The 13,044-nt window shown below is 62.9% G+C and overlaps 1 protein-coding gene across 2 annotated transcripts in view; it reads right to left on the bottom strand.

Moving 5' to 3' along the window:
- The window catches only part of GRAMD4 (GRAM domain containing 4), a 73,723-nt gene that overhangs the window by 60,470 nt on the left and 209 nt on the right, over positions 1–13,044 (bottom strand). The window lies entirely within an intron of this gene.

Here is a 13,044-nt window from a genome sequence, read left to right as displayed (position 1 = left end):
TCATGACCGGCACCACCTGCTCCAACACACCCGAAAGCCCTTGGGCAAGAGAGGGGCCTGCAGCAATGGGCTGCACCCGACAGACACTTCCGTCCCTCGTGCCACCGTCCCTCGTGCCACCGTCCCTCGTGCCACCGTCCCTCGTGCCACCGTCCCTCGTCCCACCGCAGCTGCGGCTACCTGCAAACTACAGGTGGGTGTGGAACCTGGGACAAAGGTGCAACTCCGGCAGCACGGGCCTCCCCCAGATTTGGTCAATGCTGGGAAACCGACAATCCATTTCCTGATGCAGCGGCAGGGGTCTGTCTGGCATCAGAGAACGTGAAGATAAAGCGGGATTTTGCAGGAGCGCGCTGGGAGAGGGAGGACACAGTTCCCTGCCTCATGGCCTGTGGGTCTGGGCACCTGGCTCCCTTTCTGGGACCCCCGCCTTCTCCACCTGCGTCCCTAAACTAGAAACCTCGGGTCCTCAGCTGTCCTCAGACAGACGCTGCGGGCTCGCCTTCCCAAATGCTCAGACCTAGCTCTGCCGGGCCCTGGCCTCCCTCCTGGTCGGTTCCAGCCCTGGCTTTCCCTCCTCCCGTCACCCAGCCAAGCCGCCCCAGCCAGACCCAGCAAGAGGAACCAGCAGACACCCACCAGCTGCAGCCAGCCCCAGGCCTGGGACACACACACGGACACATACGGACAGCAACCCAGGCCCAGGAGCACCACCTCCTCAGACAGGCACCCCCAGCCCCACCCCCAACCCCACCTCAGCTCTCTGCCGGAAGACAAGGTATCCCGCAGCAACCCGGGCGACACACAGACAGCAAACAGAAGGGCCTGGACTCAGGGCTGCACCAGCCACACTCCAGGCTCAGCCCCTCCTACCTAGGGGAGGAACTCAGGGCCCCTCACCCCCCGAGGCCTGCTCAGGCCCCCATGGCTGATGGAGACATGCCAAGGCCCTGGGTGCCAGTGGCCTCTAGAGTCGCCCAACCTCATATCTCTCGGGCCGTGTGATCTTTTCTGAGACACCTCACCTCTGCGCCAGGCTCACCAGCTCTCACAGGGGGATACGGATAGAGGCCGTGGGTGCGAAGCCTGGGCCACCTGCAGAGCCTCCAGGGTCACTGCTCCCATCACGGGCGGCATTTCAGTGTGAGCCTCCCCAGCCTTCCTGCTGCTCTTTCCTTTGTGGTCCTGTGGTCGGGCCCTACCCCCACCAAGGCTCCTGGTCCTCTCCGTAGGCTGCGAACAGGCTCCAGGGGGAGGGACAGCCCAGAATACGCAGGCCTCCCTGGCCCTGCCCAGTCCACGCCTCTGCTCCAGGGACCGCCCACTGGGCTGGTCAGAGGCAGCACCCTCCTGCAGGTCCCTGTCCCCCTGCCCCCAGGCTCTGAGCAACAGACAGCAAGGCCAGGCGGCCCGCGGAGAGCATGAGCACTGGGGCCCCTCCCGATCCAGCACTCACCTGCCACGGGCGGCAGGCGCCTGCACAACACGGCGGCAGGCGCCTGCACAACACGGCCAGGCCCAAGCCTGCCCTCAAGGAGCCCACAGTCCCGTGAGAGACCCACACCCTCCCATCGCAGTCAGATGGTGGTGGGAGGGCCTGTTGGGGGCTGGCTAGGTGGGTCAGAGAGGAATCTGACACCCCAGCCTCCCCATGAGGGTTGGGGAGGTGTGGGGAGGCCTGAGGCCCCTGCAGAGTGAGGGGGGCCCTCATGCATACATGCATGAAAGGGGCAGGTCGCCCCCAAAGCAAAATTTAGCATCCACATAAGGCCTGTAAGTGGGTAACTAAGAGGATAACTTCAACCATCTAAAACCCCTAAATGGACCCAAAAGGTGTGGCAGGCGGGACACAGACAAGGGCACAGGCCCTAGGACAGCAGAGCACCTTAGCCACTTACCAGGACCTCTCCAGCCCCACTGAACTCGTCTGCAAGGTGGGGACGAGGAAGCCCCTCCCAGCTTTGCTGTGGGGGGTGGCAATCACATACTCACCCTCCCCTGGGGGACCTTCGGGCAGCTCTCCACACCCCCAACTCAGACCAGGCCCCCAGCATGCCATCCATGCTTGGGCCACATAAGGTGGGGTCCCCAGCATCCAAGGCTCCCCACACCCAAGAGGCTTCAGGGCTTTCCCAAAGATGGCAGTGACCCTGCTGGGGGTTAAAGGACGCTAGGACAGGGCTGTAGCTCCAGGATTCCTCCCTGGAGCACCAGCTAAGCTGGCCACTGGTCACTGCTCGGGCACCTGCTGTGTGCCCGGCCCCTGCCCCTCATGACAGCCCCGCTCTGGTCCCTGCCCCGGGTCAGCAGGAGCTCTGCTTTAGCGGACAGGCTTAGTCACCAGCCCCACACATCCTAGCTAAGCCGTGACCCAGGCAAAGGCTTTAGCAGCCACCAGAACAGCGTTTGGGCCACATCTAGGCTCTGCCCAGTCACCCCTACATCTTGGGATGAGAAAGGCCCAGCCCATGTGACAGTGGTGTGGGGCTCACGGGCCTGACGGAAGACCCCAGGGAGAAGAAAGGGCCACTTGAAGAACTCCAGCCTCCCACTTCCCCACCGTGAGGGCATCTGGACTCTCACGCCCCCAGTGTAGCAGGAGCTACGGAGGTGGGGAAGACCTGGGCTGGGGCTTTTCAAAGAGGAGAAACCGGCCGGGGAGAGGCCGTGGTCCCCCCTTCCTGGGCCCCACGCGGCCTGGCCCACCCCACAGAGTCCTGGTTCTCCCCAGAACCAGTCGGGCTGCCTCACACAAACGCGAGCAGACCTCAACATCCAGGATGCCCATCGCCCCCCTCCTGGAGGCTGTGCCTCCCGCGCACACCGGGGAGATGCCCAGCGGCCGCTCGCGCTCCCCCGCTGGTGGGGAGTGGTGATGCCAGGCAGTCCTGAGGATTCCACCCTCCCCCTACACTTGCCCCGGTCAGGTTGCTGGGGCCCATCTCCCAGGGCCCCCCAGCGACGGTGCTCAGCGGAGGCTGCGAGCTGCCCGCGCCCCTCCTGACCCGCACCGACCCCTTGCCTCTAGGCTCTCCCACCAGGGGCTCGCCCTTGGGACACAGGCGGGCCGGGCGGCCAGGGCGAGGGGGCAGGATGGCCCCTCTGGCCTCGCCTCCCCTCCCAGTCCTCACTCCAATCCTGCCAGCTGCTCCGCCCAGCCCGGACGCCCAGGGCTCTCTGGCGGCTGACTCAGCTCACTTCCTCCCCACCGAACGCTCCTCGGCCCCCGCCGCTCGATAGGCTGGCCTCAGGGACCCGAGAGTGGCACTCGTTCGGTTCTACCTTCTGATCCAGCACTGGGTCCCCACTGCTATCCTTTCTCCTCCTCCTCCTCGAGAACGCCAACCCGCTCGCCGCCCCTCGCACCGCGCGTGCACACGCACACGTGCACACACACACAGATGCTCACACCTTCCTTTAACTTCCTCATGGAGTACGTGTGGTGTGACTCACACATCTGCCTGCATTCCCCAGCACTGGCTGCTGAACAAAGTATTCCTTTTCCTCCTGCTGCAGGATGTGCCCAGCACTCCTGATCTACGCTCAACCCATGTGGCAGGACAGGGCCGGGCCTGGCACGCGCGGCTGCCCAGGATATGCTCAGAGGGGCCTTGAGGGGGCGCATGGCCTCAACCCCCCGGGAACCAGGGGGCAGTGTCGGTGGGGACAGCTGGGCCCCCGCCACCCCACCCCACACGGACCCTCACCGTCCTGCTTCTGGGATGTGGGGCCTCGGGCGGGTGACGCCCTTCACCACCACCAGGCACACCCACCACCGAGCGGATTTTGCGGGAACCCTGTGGGTGGCTAGAGAGCCTGATTCTTCTGAGAAAGAGACTCTGAGTTCGGGGATATCACAGGTTTGTGCGCGTTTCTCACTATTTAAGTTGCCTCAGAGGTTTAAATACCAAACTCCCGGGGAGCCTGGGGGGCTCAGTGGTTAAGCGTCTGCCTTCAGCTCGGGTCCTGATCCCAGGATCCTGGGGTCGAGCCCCACATGGGGCTCCTTGCTGGGCGGGAAGCCTGCTTCTCCCTCTCCCACTCCCCCTGCTTGTGTTCCCTCTCTCGCTGTGTCTCTCTGTCACATAAATAAGTAAAATATTTTAGAAAAATAGAAAGAAAATAAATGCCAAGCTCCCCAGCCAGGGGCCAACACCAACACGTGTCCTCCAGTCTCTGCCACGGAGCGTCCTCGGAGCAGGGGGAGCCCTCCACTCCAGACTCCCTGCTCTGGGCAGGAGGGCCGAGGCCAGGCCGGCCTTCGCTGGTCCCGCCAGGCTCACCCTGGTGGTGCAGCTCGGGCTCCCCTCCAGGCAGACAAACGCGCCCCAGACTACAGCTGCCAGGCAGCCACGCTGGACAGCCGTGACTCCCACGTGATTCCAGTCGTCCCAGAGCTCTGCTGCCTCCGAAGCTGCCTGTGGCATAGGACATAGCAGACCCCAAAATGTCAACCCAGAAAGAAGGGGCAATGCGGGTGTGGTACAGCAAGGACCTGGGATGGGGGCACTCCGTGGGGGAGCCAGTGAGCAGGGTGACAGGTAGATGGTGGCACGATGGTGCCCACCAGGTCCCAAGGCTTCACTCCCAGGAAGGGCCACTCAGGGACCACAGCACCCCCAGCCCCACAGAGCCCCCGGCCAGTTCCACCAGCTTCCTCAGCTCCCCCGCAGACGCAGGCTGGGTGGGAGGGCCAGAGCCCCCCGGGCCCACGGTGGGAGCTCACCCACGAGCGAGAAAACAAGGCCAGCTCCTCCCGGAGCCAGACCTCCCTGCGTGGGAAGGAGCACAGTGACGGAACAGACAGGATGGTGGGCACGGCCACGCACGCCCACCCGTGTGCCCACCCCAAGCGACGGTCCTCATCAATGTCCCACTCGCCCACTGTCCTGTCCCGCTTTCTCTCAACAGGGACAGCTGCCGTGCCAGCCTTCTTCCCAGCCTGCCCAGCCGGCCGCTCCCCTCTTCAGAAACCTACCCCGCCCCCAACCCCGTGGCTGCGCGCAGGCCTCCCCAGCCAAGGGACCCCAGCGCCGGCCCCTGCCCACCCCCTCAAGCCTGCAGACCGTGTACAGCTCCCCAGCTTCAGGGAGCCGGAGCCTTCTCTACCTCCCCACCCCCCGCCTGGCTCTGCAGCCTCCAGCGGAAGCCCTTCTCCCTGCCAACAGGACCCACGTGCGCCGCAGACAGACCCCACACGGGAATGGAAGCCGACTCGAGTCTCGCTTCTCTCCTTCCCAGAAAGGAAACTGGTCTCTGGGCACAGCCCAGCCCGCGCAGGTGTGAGTTCGGAGGTGGGAAGCCGCCAGGCCCCGCCGGGATCCTGGTCCAAGATGCAGCTGAGCTCGCGTCTGCTCGCGGTCCTTCTCTTCATGCTACCAAGGCCAGGCCTCTGGGCCACGTTCAAAGTCAGCCCCGCTTTCACGTTTCAAAAGCATGCCAAGTCTGTGCCCATCCCCGTGGGGCCAGCTGACCGGGCACAGCCGGGGACCCCGTTCTCCTCTTTCCCTCTCCCTGCAGGCCACAGGCCTTCTTGCAGACAGGACGCCCCGTGACCCCCCTGCGGCCTGAACTCTGACAGGGCACCGGGCCCCACAGAGTGAGCACGAACCGGACAAGCACGCTGCATCCAGGCCCACAAAGCTGCTCCCCAAGGCCAGGATGACAACTGTGACCCCGCTCCGCACACATACCAGAAAGGAACGATTTTGGAAACACATGGCCAATGGGGAGCCCGTCTCCCACTGCGGGATAGGAATTTATCGATCAGGGAGAAGAGGAGGCCAGAGTATCCACGTGGTAATGAGCAGACTGTATCGTCAGGATGAACTCACATTTCACTGAACGCAGACACAGATGGTGACTCACAGACGTCGTCAGAGGCGCGCAGAGACCCACGGTTAGAGTACTCGAGAGTGTCCCCCGCTCCGCCCGCCCGCGACGCGGAGAGAACCACTCCCCCAGCAGCAAATGCGCCTAGCGCCCAGACCCTGGGTCCTCACACTGTGCTCTGGCATGGGGAGCGGCACAGGGCTGGGGCAGGACCTGACCGCGGGTCCTGACCTCTGTGACCCTGGGTCCTGAGCTCTGGCAAGGGGTGGGCCCAGCGCAGTGCCGGGGCAGGCCGGGTGTGGACCCCGTGCTCTGGCGGGAGCGGCCGACTGCAGGGCCGGGGCAAGACGTGGGCAAGGTGAGCCTAGAGCCGCCTGCAGAGCCGGGGAGTGGGACGTGCTCACCCCCCACCAGGATGGGGGCCGGAGCCGGAACAAGTCCTCCAACAAGATAAATTACTCGAAACACAGAACGAGACAGGACTCTGCCCTGACGCAAGAGAGACTGAATAGATTAGTAAATGGGGAGAAGACACTAGGTTCCCACACAGAAATTCCAAATAAAGAAAGAAGAAACTTGGCTCCTGAGGGGCTGGGGCAGGACCCCCCTTGGCATGGGCCGTGCACACGGACCCCCTTCAGAGGGCAGCATGGACGGGGGAGAGAGGAGCTTCACAGAGGAGAAGCCTGACCGACGTGCCCACGACAGCCCTGCAACCGTGGCCAACAAGGTCGACACCTCGGTGGTCAGTGAGGCGGACAGCAGGTGCCCCAACGCGGTGGTAAGAGAGGGCACTGCCCCTGTGGGCTTCCTAACCCTGAGACCCCAGGTCAGCCTCAAGAAAAACATCCAAATTCCCATAGAGGAATTCCAGGTGTCTGAACAAATTCCAACATAGAGGGACCCTATCATTTTCCTAATGCTTCTCCAGCCTGTCAGGGTCATCAGAAAGCAGAAAAGTCTGAGAAACCGTCCCAGCCCAAAGGAACCTCCAGAGCCAGAGCCCAGATGGGGTTCTGAAATAGGAAAAAGATTTTCCATTAAAACTAAGGATATCTAAAGCCCGACTTGAGTTAATAAGGGGTTAACGCTGGTTCACCAACTGTAACACTTTCGCACTAACAAGATATTAACACCAGAAGAGCCTGCAGGACCCCTGAGTGTGTAGAAACCTCGGCCGTAGCTGTGTCATCTTCTGTGTATCTAACGCCGATCTATAAAATACGGTCTATTAAAAAGCCGACAAACGGCGTGCCACGGATGGGACGCGGCGCAGGCGGGCCTCCAGGGGAGCCGTCACCCGCAGCCAGACCAGCCCTGCCCTTGAGCCGCCCCAGAGGGCACAGTGAAGTTTCAAAACCAGCCAATCGTAGGATAATCATCGAGGAACGGAAACGTGCGGATGTGGGGGAGAGAGCCTCACGGACCCACCCCACCCAACCCCCCACCTGCAACCATTCCCCCCACACACACTGTCCCCAAGAGCCCAGGGAAAACGAGAAGGAAGGCCCCTGCTCTCCGGCAGCAGAGAACGCAGGTGAGTCAACAGGCAAGCCCGCGCAGGGCGGCCGGCACGAGGCACGACGGCCCATGAGGTCCTAACCCTGTGGGAAGGGGAAAAGCAGAAAGGCTTCCTGGAGATGATGGGGATGCAAATGGCTTGAGGTCCTGCACACAGTGGGTGAGCCACGGCGACAGAAGGGGCGGCTATGGGCTCAGAGCCCTGTACCTGGAGAGGCAAGGTAAACCCACGGAGCCTGTAAGAAAGGCGGCCCAGGGTCCCGTGGTGCTGGGGAAGAAGGCCACGCTTCAGGAAAGGCCCCCACGGCTACACACTGCCACACAGACAGATGAAAGGCCTCCTCTTGGCCAGCGGACCCCACATCGGAGGCAGGGATGAGGGGTGACCGACTGCGGAGGGACACGGGTTTTCCTTCTGGGGTGATGGAAATGTTCTAAAATCTGATTGTGGTGACGGCTGCACAGTTTCGTGAATATGCTAAAACCCGGTGAGTCGCACTCGCAACGGGCGGTTGGCATGACATGTAATGACGCCTCAACGAAGATATTTTAAAAACAGCCGCCTCTCCGCCTGCAGAGCCCTGCCCCCTCCCTGTGGAAGCCCGGCCACCCCCGGATCCCGCAGCTCCCCCGGCCAGGCTCCCGGGCCCTGGAGCACCCCCACCCCAGGGCACAGCCTGGCACCCCAGCCTGTGCTGAGGCCACATTTCACTTCCCCAAGGCTCACAGACTGGGGAGCTGAAGCAGAGAGGGGCAGAAGGGGCACAGGAGTAGCGGGGAGGGGTGTGAGCGGGGCACTTCCCTAACCGGGGCTCAGAGGCCACCCTGGCTGGGGAAGGGAGCAAAGTTGAGCCAGACAGAGGGCTCTGCCAGCCCTCAGGCACCTCGGACAGAAGGGGGCGGAGGGGGAGGGAGAGAGGGAGGACGGGTGGCTCAGAATGGAGGCTGCACGCCTCCCTGGCCTGGGAGGCTGCTGGGGCACAGGAAGGACTCAGATGTGCCCCCACCTATACTCCACGCTGGCAGGGCTGGGGAGGGACTCCTGCCTCCTCATGCCATGTGCTCCCCCCAGACACCCCCAAGCCCCTGCCGCCCACAGGGGGACAGGCTAGAAGCAGAGTGCTCTCCACTGATGGCGGGGAACCTGCCCGAGAGAGGGGAGCTGTCCGCCCCCACCTCTGGGGCCCTTGATGGTGCCCAGCACACTGGGTTTCTCTTCCCCACAGATTAAGCTGGCTCTGGTGGCATAGAGAAGTTTGGGTAGCGACCCCCCATCCCTCCTTCCAGAGGCACAGATGACAACTCACTGAGCACAGTGCTTTACGGTTTCCAAGCACCCTCACTTCAGAGGGGAGAAATATGGCCCCTGGTGTCCCATATCTTTCTTCCCAAATCTGGGGCTGAGCCCTGAGAGAGCTAGAAGCCCTGACTCCAACCACAGCCACCAAACACCAGTCCGTGCTGGGGACGAGCACCTGCCCGCTTGCCACCATCTCCCCCAGCTCCTCCTCCTTGGAGAAGCTGGCCGGCCCATTCTATGAATGGCAGAATGCTCTCATACCTCTGGTTTCTGTATCCTACACCAAGACCCTTGTTTACAGGTGACCAAACCCAGACCCAGAGAGGTTAAGCATCTTGCCCAAGAACAATCAGCAGCAAGATCAAGTTTTCTCCACCTCACCTCCCTGCTTACAGGTTAGGAACAGAGACCACCGGTCCAAAGCTGACGCCACTCACCAGCCTGTGGCCTCAGGGAGATTACCTTTCTGAGATGAGCTTCCTCATCTGTGTGATGGAGCTACTAACAGCACCCACCTCCGGTTACAAAGATCAATCCTACAAAGCACTCAGAAGGCCGGCAGGCCTGGGGTAAGGGACGCCGCGTGTTAGATAGCAGAAAGCCTTCCCACCACCGCTCTCAATTGGTCGCTCACACCGCTCTCACGGATCCCCGGAAACGTAACTGAACTTGCCACAGGGGTTATCGTGGAGGCGGTGAAGTCAGGAGCCTTGCAGCCAAACAACCCAAGTTCCAATCCCAGCCCTGCGACTTATCTAAATGGGGACATGGGCCAGCCCACCTCTCTGTGCCTCAGTTTCTCCCACTGGGACGGAAGGGGGACAGTGCGTGGAGAACACCTGTCCCACACCTGATGTCCCATGCTGGTCTCAGTGCTTTCTGTCACTGTTCGCAGAGTTTCTGTGAATGGCCAGTACTCCCTGTCTTCCAGGGTGACCACAGGGACTTCAGGCACAGGCCTCAAACACAATCGCAACCCGGTCAGAACTCAGACGCCAGACAATGTCAAGGGCAGCCCTCAGGAGGCGCCAGTCCTCGGTGCAGAAGGAGGGGCCCAAAGTACCCCCCCAGCCCCTCCGTGCGGGCCGCATGCAGACACCGAAGGAGGAAGGAGTGTGGTTTTCTCGAATCAGGGAACCCTCCTCTGGCTCCACCTCTGTAAGGAAAGTCCGAGCGACCTCCCTTGAAGTTCTCAAGTTACCCGATTACATTTCTTGACCTGGCCAGCTGGCCGACTCCCAACCTGGGGCAGGGCTGTGCCTCCCACCGCTGGTCCCTCAAACACCATCATCTTCAGCGACCCGGGTCTCCTTCCGCGCCCGCCAGCCACACCGGACTGTCAGGAACTTGAACTCTTACCCTCTGCGTGGGGTATTCTCGAGATTCTGCCCAGGATGAAGACCCCCACGAGAGTCCCCACTGCCACGCCGCCGAAGGGCCACGGAAGAAGCCGGCCCGAAACCACCGCAGGGCCAAAAAGCCCCAAGTCCGCTTCCAGCCCCCCCGCCCCAGAGGCCTTCCTCCAGGCACCTCGGGAGTGGACGCGTTCTCCTGGAGCGGCTTCCCACGGGCGCCCTGTCTGGGGTGAGCACACAGACGCCGCCTCCCCAGCAAGTGCAGCTGTGTCCCTCCCACTACTCACCTCCACAGTCCACGTCTCATCTCCCCTAGTCCGCCAGGACACCCCAAACCACAGCGCGGTCAGAGCTCCCACGGGGTGGCAAGCGCGCCCGGAAATGGTCTCCCGTGCTCGGGGCGACAGGTGCCGCAGCCACGGGAAGCGAGGCAGGCAGAAGCTCAGAGAAGGGGTCGCCGGGCCACACGGCCGGCCGCCGCATCTTCCTTCCCAGATAGTGCACACTTTGTGCTGACAGGGGCTCCAGAAATGCTCAGCACGTCCCCAGCACGGCCGCCAGGCGGGACCCCATCCCAACACACAATAGAGGGCCGGACATCAGAGGTGAGGGGCACCAGGAGGGCCGCCCCCACAGAGGAACCGCTGGCTGGAGCCAGGCCGCGCCAGGATGGGAACTCCATTCCCTCACAGGCTCATGCGGCTCCAGCCCCGAGGGAAACAGCCCAACCACAACACGGGGGGAGCTGAAAGGGGTCCACTGGGGCTCATGAGGTGACGGGGTGCCGAGGGCACGACCACCAACACGGGCCATACCACGGACGCGTCAAGGGAGCCCCTCTGTTCGCCGATGACACGGATTCCACTGAGAGCGGCCCGGGGCTGGGGCTGGCATCTGTCACATCTGGAACGTCGCTGTGACACACAGAGGACGGGCTGCAGGCTCACAGCCTCTCCTGGCAACAGGGTTCACTGGGCTCTAACAGCACTGTTTCATTGTGCCTGAACCGCGATTCTATTCTGTTCTGCCGTAGAGCAGAAATGGTGATTCAGGAAAAACAGGCCTGATTTTCCCCCTCGTTTCCAGCTGGTGAAGGTGAGACCCAGGGAGCACAGGGACTGCCGGTCACCGGGCGCTGGCAACCACTGGTCTCCTGACACCCACTCGTGGCTGGACTGACAGATAAGAGGGCACTGAGGGGAGCCTTGCGGGGTGGTGAGAAACCACCTGGTTCCTCCTCCATGAGGGGTCCCCGGCCACCTCCAGAGAAACCCAGAATAAACAGGTTGCCAGGGCCAGAGCCCAGCAGACCACAAGTTTAAGACTTTCCCAGTTTCCAGGAAATGCCTTTCCCGAGTGCAAACACACAGACATCACAAGGACAGGCCCTGCCCGTCCACAGGCCACACCACTGGGACAGCCACACCCCATACTTCATCAGCCAGGGCAGCTGAGGGGGAAGAAGGGCACAGGCCCCGAGGACCCCCCCACCTCCCAGCCCCCGGGACCAAGGTGGTACCCCCACCCCCGCCATGAGTCCAGCACTGTCCAGACTGTGGAGATTCAAGGCCCCTGCCCTGCTATGACAAAGTGCTCCAGAAGGACAACACCATGCCCAAGACAGGGAGAAAGCCAGCCAAGCCAGGCCCTCTACCTGGGCCAGGCAGAGGGTTTTTGAGGGTCTGCAAGCAGGAAGGTGGGACAGATTTCTTTAGGTCCCCAACCCAAGGTGTCCCAGCTAACAAGGGTGGGATGTGCTTCCCTCCCAGCACAGGGCAGGGGTGAGAGCTAGAACGCACTCACCCAGGGGGAAGATGTGTCCTCAAATGCGCCCGGGACACAAGTGGGGCAGTCAGGGAAACTGGCTGCCAGGGGGCAGAGGGCACTGCCAGCCTCGCCAGGGTGTTCTGATCTCTGCCCTGGGCGTGCCTGGCCAGCAGGTGGCCCGCAACACCTCATCTAATACTTGTATCAGCCCCCCTCTCCCTTTACTGCTGGGGAAACTGAGGACAGGGAGGTGCAAAGCCTTCCTGCCCAAGGTCACAGGGCATGTGCACAAGAGACAAGACTCCGGAGTTGTCTCTTAACTAGTGCGTAGCCCTGCCCCCGCCCATCCTGCCAGGCCCAGACTTAAAACAACCCCCAGAGCTGGGGGGTTGAGCTATGGGGCCTGAGCTATGGGGCCTGAGACCCAACGGCCACGATTTTTGTGTGCGGGAAAGGTTCAGAACTGTATTTCCTCCACAGCCTGCATAGGGAAGGCAAGAAGAGATTCCCATCCTGCAAAAGATCTCCCCCAAAATGAATTTTCCCTGCGTCTGGAAATTCAGGACTGGCGACAACCCATAGAGCAACCAGGCTTCGGGGGCAGCCACGGAGGTCTCCAGCCCTGGGGCCTGCCGCTCCTCCCGCCACAGAGCCACTGTCGGGGCAGGTGAGCCCGCCCACCTGTCTCTGGCTCCCCTTCCTCCGCAGCTGTAGGCCTGGACAGGGGTGCCGGTTCCGCTCTGAGCAGGTGGGGACCCCAGGCTGGGGGCTGCCACACTCCACTCCGCCTCCTGGCCTGTAGGCGGCCCGGGTCCCCGCAGAGCCCCACTAGCTAGAAGTCACAAACAAAGGGAGAGCAGCCAGGGCAGAAAAAGAGGTACAGGGAGGGGGCGAGTGGCCACAACTTTTTGGCGGGGTCGTTTCTGGGGTCGCGGGCTCCCTCCTTCTCTCCTGTGTCCCCAGGGAGTGGGTTCCACGACGACGTTCGCCCGCCGAGCCCCTATCTCCGCCGAGCTTCAGCGACCAGCAGCACCCCAGCCCGAGCCCCGCGCCCCCGAGACGTCCTCCTCTCCCAGGCGGGTCGGGCGCCGGGGGCCGCGGGGCGCGCTCTGGAGGGGGCGGCCGTGACGCGCGCTCCGGCGCCGCGCGGGACCTGGGGGCGTGTGTGCGGGGCGCGCCCGCGCGGGGCCCTTCTAGGAGGGCCGCTGGCTCCGTGCACCAGAGGAGCGTGGGCGAGCGCGCCGGGTCGCGGCCGGGCCGGAGCGGGTC

Source organism: Lutra lutra, chromosome 8, assembly GCF_902655055.1.
Source record: "Lutra lutra chromosome 8, mLutLut1.2, whole genome shotgun sequence".
Lineage (NCBI taxonomy): Eukaryota > Metazoa > Chordata > Mammalia > Carnivora > Mustelidae > Lutra > Lutra lutra.
Note: the sequence above shows the minus strand (reverse complement) of the source record. Positions and strands in the feature narration are given on the sequence as shown.